General features: G+C 36.2%; 2 long non-coding RNA genes across 2 annotated transcripts; both read left to right on the top strand.

The window, feature by feature from the left end:
- The first annotated feature begins 424 nt into the window (after nt 1-424).
- LOC135739971 (uncharacterized) lies at nt 425-1611 on the top strand. Its single transcript, XR_010529084.2, has 3 exons — nt 425-825; nt 1043-1152; nt 1522-1611. It is a non-coding gene; the product is annotated as an uncharacterized lncRNA (long non-coding RNA).
- Nucleotides 1612-1878: 267 nt separating this feature from the next.
- On the top strand, nt 1879-2720 carry LOC135739993 (uncharacterized). Its single transcript, XR_010529101.2, has 3 exons — nt 1879-1924; nt 2245-2350; nt 2487-2720. It is a non-coding gene; the product is annotated as an uncharacterized lncRNA (long non-coding RNA).
- The last annotated feature ends 8995 nt before the right edge of the window (nt 2721-11715 follow it).

The raw sequence follows: 11715 nt of genomic DNA, 5'->3' as shown, positions 1-11715 counted from the left end.
AAGAATATAGATATATTTTAATCTTTGGTGCGGATCATTACATTGTTTATCTTATATTGTGTCATTTTACACGACACATATACTAGTCAACATTTGAAGTGGATCAAAAAAGTTTATTAAAGTTGTCCTAAGACAAGAACGGGTATTAGGGATTGGTTTTATGTAAACTTTTATGAATAGTTTTGATCCACTTCGAATGTTGACTAGTGTTGTCATGGTTCTGCCATCTTGTCCTTTGTTTAATCTAGTCTTGTGGCAGAATCATGACAGACCCATGTTTTGTGTGGGTTCACGTGGTCTTAGTATTGGTTTACTGGACCACGTGTTCCCTGTGTCTTGTCTCTTTTACCCCGCTCCCTTGTTAGTCTCCTCATTGTTTGATTCTTATCACCTGCTCCCCTCTTGATTTGTTCCCGGTCAGGGGATCTCTGGATAATCCGTAATTCGTTTGTAATTATTAAACGAAAATACCGCTTTTCTGTTTTTTGTTTCAAAACGAAAAACCAAATAACCGTTTTTGGTGTCAGAATCAAAAAATGAAAAACCAATTAAAAACGTCCCGTTTTTCGTTTTTTTTGGCGTTCATTTTATCGTTATTCCTTTTTGAACAAAAAATGAAGAGTGTCTTTGAACTTCAGTCAATTCGTTTTTCGTTTATTGCAAGTGGTGCCCGCTGCAGAGCCAGATGGGCGGAGCTGGAGCTCTAGCGAGGCGGGGCACCCTCGCTGGATCTAGTGGGCGTGGCAGCATCAAGTGCGCAGGCGCAGATAGAGTTTGTTTAAACTTCCCGTACAGGCTGTATCAAGTACTCCGGAGTATTGCACGGTAAGAAAACGGTAATTTAAAGATAAACTGAGCTTTAATATGTATATTAAATCTTAATCTTACAATTATCGCTGTCTCGGCGTGATTTTCGGGAGTATGTTGAGTTTCGCGTTAAACACTCGATGTGCTAACATTCTCCCGTCCACCACAAGTGGCACGTAGTGTTTTTATTGTAGTTTTTATTTTTTGTATTTAAATATTTGTTGAACCTGCACAGGTGCACCAGACAATACTTTTGCGAGGACATGATCTTCTGCTGTCTATATCACGGTGCCTCTGTAAATAAGCATTTACAAGAGCTCTGAAATCATGCAGTTCAACAAAAAGGTATATGTGTGTGAATTAAATATTTTAATTATTCTGTGTGTGATAAACATCATGTTTGTTGAACCTTTCTGTTTGTGCATGTCATAGTAATTTCTTTCTTGCATTTAAAACTAAAAATATATTGTTCATTTAATATTTTCTTGTGTTGTGAAACCTTTGGGATGTCTGAATTTAAACGACTTTATTTCAGTTGTTATAATAGTTTTTCTGCGTTACATTACTTATGACAAGTAAAAAACATGTATATAAATACTCTTTATGTTGTGCTCTTGAGCAAGGTGATTCATCACAAAAGCTGTTTATATGCAATGCACTGTACAAAACATGTAAACAAGACAATGATGCTAATTTATTCTTTCTATGTTTTAGATTTTATCATCAAGCATGGTCTCAAGTGCAGACGATCCCACACTTTCACTGCTGTTACTGTACATCAACATTTTAAAATGTGTAAAAATCTAGCCTCTGGACAACATACAGCTTTTTAACTTCTTGCTGCTTGTAAACTTGTTTAAATATCTTTAGTGGAGTATTAAGAAAGAACAAAGTACACAGTTGTCACAAATAACCCACTGAGGGTCAGTTAAGTAAACCAAGTTCACATTTTTAACAAAACTGTAAACAAACAGAAAGACTTAACTTAAAAAAACAATCCCTAGATGTGAAAGCTATATACTGTATTAATTTTATATAGTCTAATTGTATTGTCTATAATTAACAGGGTGGCCCTCTACAGCTAGGAGGAATTGATTGTGGGGTATTTATGTTGATGGTAAGGGGTCTTTTATTTGCTGTACACCTGTCTCTGTGTACTAAACACAGCATTGGTTAATATTGTTTTGTTTTTTCTATGCACTCTATGTTATGACTGTGAGAAAGCATAAAAAGAACGATTAAGATTTTCGATTGCTATCTTTTACCAGTCTGACACACCAATAATCATGAAGTGGTGGTGCTCAGTTAATTTAGACATTTCCTCTGACAAAGTATGATATTAATAACTCCATTCTGTGCATTTCCAGTATGCAGACAATATATATAAATAAAGCAATGCATGCCTAAAAACATTCTAATGTTTGTCTCTTCTTACAGTCAAGTCCCACTACTACTCACCCAGAAAGTAACATATGCAGATAACATGAAATTCACTCCACCTGAGTCAGATGTCATGGAGATCATCCAGACACCAGAAGTAGATGTATGTAGCGGGAATGTTTATGTACTGATTGACTTGTTTAACTTGTTAATGTGTGTATTAACCTTTCCTGTTTCATGAATTTGTTTATGAGCAGCACATCATTATTAATTATATTATTATTGGAATTCTTATATAGCACACAGGACTCAGCGGTGATGAGAAACATTCAGCTGACCTGTGAGTGGGTAAAGGAGACCACTTGCTGGGAAGATGAGCTGCAAAAGATCTAAAGGATGATGGCCTGTTGGCTATAACAATGTGGGACTTGTTTATAAACACCATGTTTTATGAGGGTGAAAGGAATGAAGAAGAAATTTCGACTCCCTTACCTTTTATATTTTAGAGAAGAGCAGGAGATATATGAGACAAAAGAGTTGAAGAGTTTGGTTCCAAAACGCAATAAATCCATTTTGACAAATTTTGGTAAAAACCTGTTTTCTATACCAAGAAAGTGACAAGATGAAAACCACTATTTTCTGTTACAAACTTTCACATAGCATCTTTAGGTTATAAAAACATAAAAAATTCAAATCCATAACTTGATTTTCAAAGATTTATTATAAAAACTGATTATTTTTTCCACAAAATGCAATAAATCCATGACAAGTTTTTATTCAAAGTGCTATAAATCTATTGAATCAATAGCCTATATAAATGTGCATTCATCTTTGCCATGTTATATTCATTTAGTTGACTAGTTGTACACACTAATTAAAAATATAAACATTAATGTCATTAATCAAAACACTTACTTTGTCATATTAAGAACACTGTCATTGCTGCGGTTATACTTGACGTCGTGGCTTAACGTTTTTCACAGCGATCAGCTGTAAAATGTTTTGGTCCTGCTCGATTTTCGTTGACTTTGAGTAAAATTATGGAAAGTTTTTCATAAGATCCCCTGGGGTCAAAGTGTTAGCATGACAGAAGCTTGATGCTGTCGGCCCGGGCAAACAAGCACCCGTCTCTTGCGTAAATTATTAGATGTTGATGGCTTACGTTTCTTTCCCGTCACAGAAAACCATCACAGGTTTATCAATGCCATTAAAGTATTATTTTGTTTTTGTTTGTTTGTTCACGAAGTACATAGTAGATGAGGATAACTAGGATTCCGTGTACTCAATCTGTGCGCTGCAATCTGTGGAGTGGATTTATGGCATTCTGTAGAAAAGGGGGAGTGGCGTTTATTGCATTTTGGAAAAAAAGGGAGAAAAGATGACAGAATAACACGGCGGATAATGGATTTTGCGTAAAATTAAGAATTTACTTTTTAATACTGACCTGATATAATACTGATTCTGGCAGGAACTCATTTTTTTCAAAAATGGCGTTTATTGCGTTTTGGAACCAAACTCTTCAGTTATTCGTGGGTTTTGTTTACACAAAAAAACCCTGTCTTGTGAATCTACTAGTGGGGATAGACTAATGTAAAAATTGTTTTTTTTTATTGGTTTTGTAAAATACCATTAAACGTTTGTGTGAACTGTAAAGTGATGTGTTCTTGAAATAAATGTATAATATTTATTATTGTATCTTATTATACCATTAAAGTGTCGTGTTCTTGAAATATTCATGATATTATTTTATATCTTCTTATTATAACATTTTATATAGATTTATTTTATGTTAGATGCATATTTTGCTTAATTTGGGTTAATAGAAACCAATAAATCCACAGGACAGTGGAGTACAACACTTGTACACCTGAGTATGTGACTATTAAATTATATTTATCTTCTACAAAAATGTAGTTGAATCGAATGCTTCACTAATGTCAAAGCACATCGTATATCCTCTACTGTGGGAAGTCACATGGTTGATTTTAGACTACTTGTCTGCTTATTCATTAAAAATAGCATAATGCATAGCCTATCACATAAAGGTTTAATATTTTCAAAGTTACAGTCAATATTCCATTTAAATTTGCAATATCATTTTACACCATATGCTTTCACATTTACATACAATAAGGGCAGATTAGGTAACCTAGTCTTATTTATTATTATTATTATATGTATTTATTTATTGAATTAATCAGATGATTTCGTAATACAACAAGGTCGTATGAAACATTAGTAAATGCATTAACATGAAAAATAATTAACAATATAGCTTTTCAGCAAGTATTAATTCTTGTTAATGTTAGTTAATGTCAATACAGTTAATTAGTTCATGCATTAACTAATGTTAACAGTTACAACGCTTGATTTTATAAATGTATTAGTAAATGCTGAAATTAACATGAACTAAGATTCATAAATGCTGTAGAAGTATTGTTATTTGATAGTTCATGTTAGCTAATGCATTAACTAATCTAAACGAATACAACCTTGTAAAGTGTTATCGATCATTTAGATTAGTTCACAACCCACACGTTGCGGTGGACACAAATAAAGAGGGGTGCACAGATAGTAAGCTTTCACTGGCAAAGCAGCACACAGCTCTTTCCTCCATAAAAGGGCCTTGTTGTCACTTTCAGATATTTACATCATGGTTTATGGTAAGCCACATTTTTGAATTGTGTTACTACTTTGTGGAATTGGATGATGTCAAATGATGTCTTTAAATACAAATGTACAACAGTACAGTGAAGCAGGGCTCTGCATTGCAACTCTTTCACTTGCATATATGCCCTTAAATGATTTACAAGCATAGTGGATGAGTGAAGACTAAAACCTTCTGTAAATGTTATAATGTTAAGGTCATATTATACTTTTATACATTTATACTAGTTCCTGTGGCTTACCATAAACCATGATGTAAATATCTGAAAGTGACAACAAGGCCATTAATGCATTTACTAATGTTTCATACGACCTTGTTGTATTACGAAATCATCTGATTAATTCAATAAATAAATACATATAATAATAATAAAAAATAAGACTAGGTTACCTAATCTGCCCTTATTGTATGTAAATGTGAAAGCATATGGTGTAAAAATGATATGTGACCCGTCACGGAAACCAGGGACTCAAGTCGGCAGCACAAGTTTCGAGAAAATGAGAAACAAAGTTTTTTTTTCGAAATTTGTGATTTTCGTTTTATTGCAGAATCTGTTAGTTGAGATCACGAAGAAGCCTCTCCATGTTTGAGATAGCAGTTTTTGTATATTTAAAAGCGTACATTTTGCGGTTAAAATAGGCTTGTTTTTCCGGAGATTCTAGCGTGCAGCGGGGGGCGTCATTGTCTGTGTGTATATTTACATACTGTATAAGCTTTTGTTTTCGCCTCCGCCCCCAAAGGGAACAGCGTGACTACTGAATAAGGATAGTTCGCCCAAAAATGAAAATAATGTAATTAATGAGTCAACCTTATGTCGTTCTAAACTCGGAAGACCTCCGTTCATCTTCGGAACACAGTTTAAGATGTTTTATCGTTAGATTTAGTCCGAGAGCTTTCCCCTTCATTGAAAATCTATGTATGGTTTCCATGTCCAGAAAGTTAATAAAACTGAAGCGGGAGCACATCCAAACACTAGCAGGTGCCGGAATCCAAAAATAGAACTAAATAAGAAAAAAAGGGGCATCCGCACACTGAACTCACAAAAAAATATATAGATTTATTAAATTGAAGTAACGTTCCGAGCTACCGCCCTTCTTCAGACTTTAACAATCAAACATTTGCACTCATACATATACCCACTAAGGGTCACCTGACTAGTCACATGACAGAGGTAATTAACAAACACGTTTGACATACAAAAATATCTGTCAAAAAAATATATATCAAAAGTATACACACATTTCTCTGTATCTACATCCACATACAACAATCAAAATCGAAGTAGTGCCATCATGACACTGTATACAGTGATTAAAAACTACTACTCGATCACCACAGCAATACTCCACTCTTACAAACCTGCTAAATCGAAGCAACCACAAAATGGTTGAAAAGATAGATACCTTCATATACACAAAGCTCTATTAGATATCTACACATATATATGCATACACATAGCAGTTTGGAGAGCTTTTCACCTTAACAGAATTATTAACCATAAAAGATACATAAGAAAACACAAATATATCAATATCCTATATACACAGGGACATCTCATACAGCTAGAACTACACATGCACCCCATCTCCCATGAAGAATAGGTGAAATATTCACCGTGATCTTTTACTCTAGTCCTTTACTCATAGAATTACACAAATACATGTCTCAAAAAAAAATTTTTCAAAAAATTTTTTTTAAAAACAATTCGACCCTCACATAGTCCACAAATTCAATCATAGGAATGGTCGCAGATCAAACTCTTCATTCATTCCTTTTGGAGAACGTGTATCTAAGGTGTATATCCAAAAGGCTTCTCGTTTTAAAAGTAAGGAATTAATATCACCCCCTCTCGGAGGTGTTTTGACTACCTCAATTCCACAATATCGGAGAGAAGCCAAATTATGTGAGCTTTTAGTAAAATGAACAGCAACAGGGCTTTTTGGATCACAATTTCTAATGTTAGATCGATGTTCAGAAATTCTAGTCTTTAAAGGTCTCGTGGTCTTTCCTATGTACGCACGACCACAGGGGCATTTCAGCATGTAAATCACATTCGATGTATAACATGTGATAGTACCTTTAATGTCAAAAGACTTCCCTGTGTGTGGATGGTTGAAAGTTTTAGACTTATAAGTGAAATTGCACTGTGCGCATCGCCCACATCTGTAGTTGCCCGGAGGGGTCTCCTGTAAGAAATGGGGAGAGGTCAAAGATGGAAGATGGGCTCGAACTAGGCCATTACGCAGATTAGGGGGTCTCTTGAAGACTACTCTGGGGGGTGATGTAAAAACTTTTAATCCAGGGTCGGATTGTATAATATGCCAATGTTTATTAATGATATCTGAAATCTGATTTCCAATAGGGGAATACTGTACAATACAGTTCACCTTAGATGTAGATTTCTGAACTTTAGTGCGTTGAAGACATTCATCCTGAGAGACCTGTTCATAACGACACCGTGCATATTCAATCCATTCTGGATTATATAGTCTTTGCTTAAGACGCTTCTCCAGATTTGTAGCTTGAACTTGAAAATCCTGATCTTTGCTGCATATGCGACGTATACGGCTGAATTGTGAAATAGGAAGGCCCCTCTTGAGAGCTATGGGATGAAAAGATTCACCATGTAGAATCGAATTCCTATCTGTGCTTTTTCTGTAGAGTGTTGAGCCCAATCTATTCCTATCTCTGTAGACAAGAATGTCCAGAAAATTCATCTCATGTGCACTCTGTTCTATAGTGAATCTGAGAGATTGTGCATTGGAATTAATAAAGTTGTGAAAGTCACTCAATTCTTCTACAGATCCCTTCCATATGAAAAAGATGTCATCAATATATCTCTTCCAATGAGAGATCTTGTGAAGGAATGGATTCCGCTGTTCATTGAAAATGACCTGATGTTCAAAGTGTCCACAATATAATGAGGCAAAACTCGGGGCCATTTTGGAACCCATACTCGTGCCTGATACCTGTAGATAATAATCAGAGCCGGAGAGGAAAAAATTAGATGTCAATACAATCTCAATAAGGTCTACAATGCACCTCGTACTCGGTCTGAACGTTGGCCGTAAATTGAGAAAAAAACTCAGATGCTCTAAGGCCACCTTCAAAAGGTACATTGGTGTACAAGGATTCAATGTCCATGGTCACAAGTAAACATGGTTCATCCGTTAGTTCAATCGACTTCAATAATTTCAAGAAATCCATAGAGTCTTTCACGTATGATGGTAGTTTAATCACCAAGGGTTGTAAAAAATTATCAACAAAAGCTGAAATATTTTCAGTGAGAGAACCTATAGCGGCCACAATAGGACGGCCCATCGGTATGTCTTTGTAACTTTTGTGAAACTTAGGTAATGTATACAAAACTGGTGTGACTGGAAACTGAATAGTCATAAAAGTGTGTTCCGGTTTAGAAATGTCCCCTGACTCAAGAAAATCATCAAGTTTTTTATAAATAATCCGTTTAAATTCCTGTGTAGGATTATGACTCAATTTTCTGTAAAATGTAGTATTATTTAATTGTCTTTGAATTTCACTGTCATACGCAGTTCTGTCCATTATGACAATAGCTCCACCTTTGTCTGCACTTTGAATCACAATAGATTTATTTTCTCTTAGTGCTGTCAAAGCAGTTCGTTGTTCCTTAGTGAGGTTATCATGGATTTTGTATTCCTTATTCTTCTCGAGGAGGCATGTTACATCTCTCTCAACAAGTCTGCAGTAGGTGTCCAAAGACGCATTTCTCTTATTAGGGGGGATAAATGTACTTTTACCTCTGAACGGAGATCGTATCATAGGCTCCCCTTGTGAGTCTCCTGCCTCCGTAATAATAGGGTTTCCGTCCAGCGTCTCGGTGTCACTTCTGACTGTCATAATAGAATCAGAGTCATAAGTGGAACTAAAAAATTCCTTAAGTCTTAAAGTTCGAAAGAACTTATTCAAATCTACAATGGTGTCAAAATTACGGCAATGTTGTGTGGGTACAAATGACAGGCCCTTGCTTAAAGCCAACTGACACGTTTCTGACAAAGTTATACTTGACAAATTGATCACATTCTGTACCTGTTCGGCATCCCGCGTGTCAAGTAAGGATCCCTTGTAATGGGAGCTTTTCTTCCCCCGCCTGCATTTCTTCCTCTTTGTGGTTTTTTGCTGCGTGATGTTGTGTCTCTTTGTCCTCGATCTAAAAAAAGTTGTTCACTAGTACTGGACTGTGATTGGACACTCGATTCAGACTCATATTCCTGGTCAGATGTAGCACGTTGGTGATTTCTGTTAAATCTCACGTGTCGGCGTTTGTTCTCGCTATTTGAGCCCCAATGGTCTCTATACACGGGATTTTTCCACTGGTATACATGCCCCTTCTCATAATCCATGGTGTCTCTCTCAAATTTATTCCGCTTAACCGCCGTAATCTCCATAGTTAATTCAGTCTTTTTGTTGTCACATACCTCCATTAGTCGTTTCAATTTATCTGGATCAGTGACTTCCTTTGAACATCAGGTCATTTTCAATGAACAGCGGAATCCATTCCTTCACAAGATCTCTCATTGGAAGAGATATATTGATGACATCTTTTTCATATGGAAGGGATCTGTAGAAGAATTGAGTGACTTTCACAACTTTATTAATTCCAATGCACAATCTCTCAGATTCACTATAGAACAGAGTGCACATGAGATGAATTTTCTGGACATTCTTGTCTACAGAGATAGGAATAGATTGGGCTCAACACTCTACAGAAAAAGCACAGATAGGAATTCGATTCTACATGGTGAATCTTTTCATCCCATAGCTCTCAAGAGGGGCCTTCCTATTTCACAATTCAGCCGTATACGTCGCATATGCAGCAAAGATCAGGATTTTCAAGTTCAAGCTACAGATCTGGAGAAGCGTCTTAAGCAAAGACTATATAATCCAGAATGGATTGAATATGCACGGTGTCGTTATGAACAGGTCTCTCAGGATGAATGTCTTCAACGCACTAAAGTTCAGAAATCTACATCTAAGGTGAACTGTATTGTACAGTATTCCCCTATTGGAAATCAGATTTCAGATATCATTAATAAACATTGGCATATTATACAATCCGACCCTGGATTAAAAGTTTTTACATCACCCCCCAGAGTAGTCTTCAAGAGACCCCCTAATCTGCGTAATGGCCTAGTTCGAGCCCATCTTCCATCTTTGACCTCTCCCCATTTCTTACAGGAGACCCCTCCGGGCAACTACAGATGTGGGCGATGCGCACAGTGCAATTTCACTTATAAGTCTAAAACTTTCAACCATCCACACACAGGGAAGTCTTTTGACATTAAAGGTACTATCACATGTTATACATCGAATGTGATTTACATGCTGAAATGCCCCTGTGGTCGTGCGTACATAGGAAAGACCACGAGACCTTTAAAGACTAGAATTTCTGAAAATCGATCTAACATTAGAAATTGTGATCCAAAAAGCCCTGTTGCTGTTCATTTTACTAAAAGCTCACATAATTTGGCTTCTCTCCGATATTGTGGAATTGAGGTAGTCAAAACACCTCCGAGAGGGGGTGATATTAATTCCTTACTTTTAAAACGAGAAGCCTTTTGGATATACACCTTAGATACACGTTCTCCAAAAGGAATGAATGAAGAGTTTGATCTGCGACCATTCCTATGATTGAATTTGTGGACTATGTGAGGGTCGAATTGTTTTTAAAAAAAATTTTTTGAAAAAATTTTTTTTGAGACATGTATTTGTGTAATTCTATGAGTAAAGGACTAGAGTAAAAGATCACGGTGAATATTTCACCTATTCTTCATGGGAGATGGGGTGCATGTGTAGTTCTAGCTGTATGAGATGTCCCTGTGTATATAGGATATTGATATATTTGTGTTTTCTTATGTATCTTTTATGGTTAATAATTCTGTTAAGGTGAAAAGCTCTCCAAACTGCTATGTGTATGCATATATATGTGTAGATATCTAATAGAGCTTTGTGTATATGAAGGTATCTATCTTTTCAACCATTTTGTGGTTGCTTCGATTTAGCAAGTTTGTAAGAGTGGAGTATTGCTGTGGTGATCGAGTAGTAGTTTTTAATCACTGTATACAGTGTCATGATGGCACTACTTCGATTTTGATTGTTGTATGTGGATGTAGATACAGAGAAATGTGTGTATACTTTTGATATATATTTTTTTGACAGATATTTTTGTATGTCAAACGTGTTTGTTAATTACCTCTGTCATGTGACTAGTCAGGTGACCCTTAGTGGGTATATGTATGAGTGCAAATGTTTGATTGTTAAAGTCTGAAGAAGGGCGGTAGCTCGAAACGTTACTTCAATTTAATAAATCTATATATTTTTTTGTGAGTTCAGTGTGCGGATGCCCCTTTTTTTCTTATTCAGAAAGTTAATAAAAACATCATCAAAGTAGTCCATGTGACATCAGTGGGTCAGGAAGATTGTGTTGATGCATCGAAAATACAGTTTGGTCCAAAAATAGCAGAATTACGACTTTATTCAGCATTGTCTTCTCTTCCGGCTCGAACGTGAAGTCACGTGACTGTAGTGACGCGCTGCCCTGTTCCTCAGACATGTTTGCTAAGTTTTTTTTTTTTTCAAACTTATAGCCTGCGTCTCCCCAGACTGTAAAGCTCGGGCGCACAAAACAAAAGAAAAATAAAAGAAGCTGGGGCGGAACAAATAACAGTCAGCCGCATCGTACGTCAGCCGCGTCACTGACTTTATGCGGCGCCGCAGTCGGATGACGTCAAAGTACCGCGAGATCTCTTCAAGAAATCTTACGGAGTAGTTTAATTTCGACTCGCTCTTGCGGTACTTTGACGTCATCTGTATGTCAGTTCTTG

This window comes from Paramisgurnus dabryanus, chromosome 9 (assembly GCF_030506205.2).
Source record: "Paramisgurnus dabryanus chromosome 9, PD_genome_1.1, whole genome shotgun sequence".
Classification (NCBI taxonomy): Eukaryota; Metazoa; Chordata; class Actinopteri; order Cypriniformes; family Cobitidae; genus Paramisgurnus; species Paramisgurnus dabryanus.
The sequence above is the reverse complement of the archived record's forward strand: the minus strand, read 5'-3'. Positions and strand labels throughout refer to the sequence as shown.